This window comes from Lolium perenne, chromosome 3, assembly GCF_019359855.2.
Source record: "Lolium perenne isolate Kyuss_39 chromosome 3, Kyuss_2.0, whole genome shotgun sequence".
Taxonomy (NCBI): Eukaryota; Viridiplantae; Streptophyta; class Magnoliopsida; order Poales; family Poaceae; genus Lolium; species Lolium perenne.
The window spans coordinates 27,507,217-27,512,280 of record NC_067246.2 but is presented as its reverse complement, the minus strand read 5'-3'; the positions used below and the strand labels follow the sequence as shown (position 1 = coordinate 27,512,280).

General features: G+C 47.7%; 1 long non-coding RNA gene across 1 annotated transcript; it reads right to left on the bottom strand.

Moving 5' to 3' along the window:
- Window positions 1-536: 536 nt before the first annotated feature.
- LOC127338112 (uncharacterized) lies at window positions 537-1,221 on the bottom strand. Its single transcript, XR_011754701.1, has 3 exons — window positions 1,014-1,221; window positions 820-934; window positions 537-737 (listed from the first exon to the last, which is right to left on the bottom strand). It is a non-coding gene; the product is annotated as an uncharacterized lncRNA (long non-coding RNA).
- Window positions 1,222-5,064: the final 3,843 nt, after the last annotated feature.

Genomic DNA, 5,064 nt, shown 5'->3' with positions numbered 1-5,064 from the left:
GGAGGTGGTCCATCTGCATCGAGGTCAATCCCTGCTTTGAACGCCTCGAGCAAACTCAGGTCTTCCGGGGCACAGACATCCTCAGCTTCATCTTCTGCATTGTCTCCATCCATGCCCGCGTCTTCTTGTTCATCGTCTACGACCATGTCATCGATAGTCGGCAAGCCGATTGTGAAATGGCCGGGGAGCCCTTCTTCCTGATAAAACTCGACACTCCTTGCTGAGGGGTCTACGTGGCGGTAATCGTCCTTGTTTGGCGGGGGCGGCCTATTGCGTGAAGGCACCGTCATCACAACATCCCATCCATGTAGACGTTTTGTCGGGTTTCTGCACGCGTACGGGAGATAGAATACTTGAAAGGCCTGGGTTGCCAAGATGTACACATCCTCTCCCTTATAAACGGAGTTCCTTTCAACTTCGACCAACCCAATTTCAGGATCCCGTCTCACCCGACGTGGGTCAAACCAATGGCATTTGAAGACGACGGGATTTAGCCCTTTGTGAAACCCGTAATTCAGCTCGTATATACCCTCGACTCTTCCATAGTAATGGAGCCCATCATCACCTTGACATACCACCCCACTATTTATTGTCTTCGCGTTGGGCCGGCTTGTTGTGTATTGATGGGTCTGGAAGCGATACCCGTTCACGTCATAGGAGTTGAACGCTTCTACGGAATGGTCAAAGCCCCTAGCAATTTTTCTTAGCTCTGACTTCATCTCTTTGTCAGTTCTTGCCTACAAGTTTAGCACAAGAAGTTTAGAACGAGAAATGACCGATAAATGTAGGAAGTGCTAGCTAATTTGGATAGAATAGTACCAAATTACAAAACCAGCTACTGAAACCGAAACCGCCTCCCTTATCGAAAATTTGCTTGGATTCTTCCGGGGTAGGCTCCCTGTGGGTATTCTTCCAATGTATAGCCTTGAATTTCCTATACCGATGAAAAGAGGAAGAGTTAGCCACGAACATACGAGTGAACGTTTGCGAATAATTAAATGGTTCGCACTTACTCGATGTACGGCTTCACTTCGACCATGGTGTTTAAGACATACGAGTGGATCAAGGTCCGCTCAGGTAGGTCCGTTCTGTACGGCTTCGAGCCACTTGACTTGCCACCAAGCCCCACGAAGATGCTAAGCTTGGGTACTTCTTCATTGTTGGCGGCATTGTAACGGAGGACCGGGTTGTGCTTTGTGGGAATGTTGGGATCATAGTGCTTAGTGGTGAAGTTTGCCACCTCCACGTTCGGGACTGCCTCGGCTATGGATGCTTCGATCTTGCATTTATTGCCGGTCATTTGACGAAGCTTTTGTGTTTCTCTCTCGGGACCAAAGCGCCAACGGCCCCAATTCGGGCCCCCCTTTAAGCACTCCTCCGCGAGGTGCAGGATCATGTGTTGCATCGGATTAAAAAACCCTGGAGGAAAGATCTTCTCCAGATCGCAAAGCAACACGGGTGCCTCTTCATCCAGCTTCTCAATCACTTTAGTGTCTAACTCCCTAGCACAAATCACGGAAGAAAAACTCAACCTCGCTAGCACTCGCCAAGTCTTCTCGGGGACATAGCCTCGAATCATCACCGGCATTATCCGCTCAAGCCATATGTGGTAGTCATGACTCTTCAGTCCTTGTACTCGCAGCGTTTCAATGTTCAGGCCCCTCATCCAGTTGGCTGCGAACCCATCGGGGAAAAACAAGGAGTCCTTCATCCATTGGAAGACCTCCCTTTTTTGGGCCTTTGTGAGGCAGAACGGAGCGTGTGGCTTAGTCCAAGTTTTTTTGGCACCATTAGGTGGCTGCATGTTCAACTCCGGCCTATCACACCACCTTTCTTGATCAATTCGAGCCTTTATGTTATCCTTCGTCTTCTCAGTGTCCACAATCGTGCTCCAAATGGCTTCACTGATATTCTTCTCGGTGTGCATTACATCAATGTTATGCGGGAGCTCGAGAAACTCAAAGTAAGGGAGCTTCCATAAGCACGGCTTGTGAGTCCATTGGTGTGTCTCCCCATATCCTAAGAAACCATTCCCATCAGGGCTAGGCTGAAGAGCATCTAACTCGGCCTTGATTTCCGTTCCGGTCTTCGGAATTGGCTTCGGGCCACGGACAACACGGCCTTTCTTGAAACTCTTTACATCACTCCTGTATGCATGCCTCCGCTCAAGGAACTGTCGAGCTTCATCAAAGCATGAATACTTGCCTCCCTTGTTTAGCCAGAAGAAAGTCACGGCCTGTCTGCACTGTGGGCAAGGCCACTTCCCATGTGTACACCACCCGCAGAACAAAGCACGTGCTGGCAGGTCATGCAGGGACGTGTGGTACCACACATACATATCGAAGTACTCCTTCTTTGATGCGTCATATGTTCGGATCCCGCGACCTTCCCAGCCACGAACCAAGTCATCCACCAGCGGTTCCAGGTACACATTCATGTTCTTGCCCGGGTATTTGGGCCCTGGGATTATCATCGACACAAACATGTTCTCTGATCTCATGCAGACGCCAGGGGGGAGGTTCATGGGAATAACAAACACTGGCCAACAACTGTATACTGCAGCCGACATACCATATGGATTGAACCCATCAGTTGATATCGCAACTGCTACGCTCCTCGGGTCACCTGCTTTCAGTGGAAATTTCTTCACAAAGTTCTTCCATGCAGTACCATCCGACGGATGTATCATCTTGTCGGTGTATCTGTTTCCTTCCACGGCCCACCTCATCTGCTGGGCAGTATCCTCGGTCATGAAGAGCCGCTGGATCCTCGGTAGAACTGGAAGATAGCGGAGGATATTCTTGGCAACCGTGGTCTGCCTCTTCTGACCATCACCATTGCGGTCTACCTCAAAGTACCTAGAGGAATTGCATTTGATGCAATAATTTGTGTCAGCGTGCTCCTCTCTGAATAGCATGCATCCCTTTGGACAAGCGTGTATCTGCTGAGATGACATCTTAAGGTCACTGAGCAATTTGGTCGAATAGTAGAAGTTTTGCGGCAAGAGGTGCCCTTTCGGCAGAAGGCTGCCTACGATGACCAGAAGTTCATCGAACCCATCTCTGCACAAGTTCCTATGGCACTTCAAGGCCATAAGGCGAGCGATGGCATCTAGTTGGGTAACCTCTGTATTTTCATGTAGGGGTTTCTGCGAAGCAAACAGAGCCTCATAGTACTCCTTTGTGTTTTCCTCCGGGTCCTCACTTGTCTCCGCATCTTTGGTTCTCCATGTGTATATGTACTAAACAAACCTAAAAGAATGAAAAGTTACATTGGTGCACCCTCGCGCGGAGAAATCTAGGGGGGTAGACCCGCCGGGGCACACGTTCCGCTGTTTTGGGGGGAGGAGGGGGAGAACGACCGCCGGAGCACCGGAACCCCACCAAACCTTGCATGTGGACCTATTCTATGTTTCAAAGTGTGGTGCTAGGTGTAATTCACCAAATGGTGCATGGCATGGATCCCCGGTCTGACATTCCTCACCTTCGGGCGATAACACTTAACAGATTCCTGGACGTGTACGGTGAAGTGTCCCGCCGCGGGTATATCGGGGGCTAGACTGTGCCAAAGGGTACCACACATGGTTTTCCATATGTCCATGGACTAAACAAACCTAAACCTATGAAAAGGTATATTGGTGGAACGTCGCGCGGAGAAATCTAGGGGGTAGACCCGCCGTCCCGCTGTTTTGGGGGGGAAGGAGGGGGACGGCCGCCGGAGCACCGGAACCCTGATATATGTGGGGGATGAGCATGGAGACTAATTTTGTATTTCACATAGTGTAATAAATAGTCATCAAAAAGAAAAACTAATTAACAAAATAAATATAAGTAGTAGATGAAATAAAATAGTTAGAAAAACAAAACAAAAAGTATAATGGCGCACGGCAAAGGGAGAAGCGCACGGCAAAGGACCCTTTGCCGTGCAACTTGTCTGTCTGCACGGCAAAGTTTGGCCGCACGGCAGTGCCCAGGCCTTTGCCGTGCGCTGTTTCTTTGCCGTGCGGCTTGCAGGGACTTTGCCGTCCCAAAATCTTTGCCGTGCGCTTCTCCAATTCTTTGCCGTGAGACACTTCTTTGCCGTGCGCCATATCTTTCTTTGCCGTGATATGTTTCTTTGCCGTGCGCTGCGCTAATACTTTGCCGTGCATTTTTTCGTTGCCGTGCGCTCTTCCTGCTACGCACGGCAAAGAAATCTTTGCCGTGCAGCAGCTCACGGCAAAGTTTGGCTGCACGGCAGTGCCTGATTTTCCCGTAGTGTAGGGTGGGACGTTGTTGCAGAGGCTGGGTGTAATTGGTATCTTTTGATATTAATATATTCCCTTTATCGAAAAAATGCAGAATGACTGTAATGTATGCATCTAATTCAAATCTGTTTCAAAAAAAATTCAAATCTGCAACGTAAGAGGCCTTGGCTTCATGAGTTTTGGTATGTACAGAGACAAGCTTTTGTATCTTTAGTTGCCTCACTAATGAAACTTGGCTCTTCATCTAAGTATGTTTTAAGAGATTTGCTCATTTAAGAATGACTTCATATATATATATCTAGCATACTAGGATTTGTTTTCTTAACTTTATCTTGCTTTGCATCCGTTGTTACTAATATATAGTGCTTTCATTCAGCCATTGTGACTGAAAAAATAATTCGGTGTGTCAAATTTATTCTTTCCATTGTATGCAAATGTCTTAATTTAAAGGAATTCGGTGTAATGATCGATCAGTGCTATGCAAGCTTCTACATTAGCTAACTTAAGTAATTATCTTGCTTTGATCGATGTATGATACTCAGATATAAGTGAGACAATTTTTTTTGTCTTACTTGCTCTTACAAATGCTTATTGGTCGAATATGGATGTGTTTCCATCAATGTTACATATTCTCATCATATTTTCATAGACAATTTCATGCCATCTTTTGCATACAAGAAAATCATGTATGATGACCGCCGCAATGCGCGGGGTATCAACTAGTATACTATATAGGGTAGGAGGAGCTGAACTAGAGGAGGTAGCCAGGTAGGCGTGCGCGTATTGGTGTTGGCCATGAGAGAGGGAGGAGCGCCCGC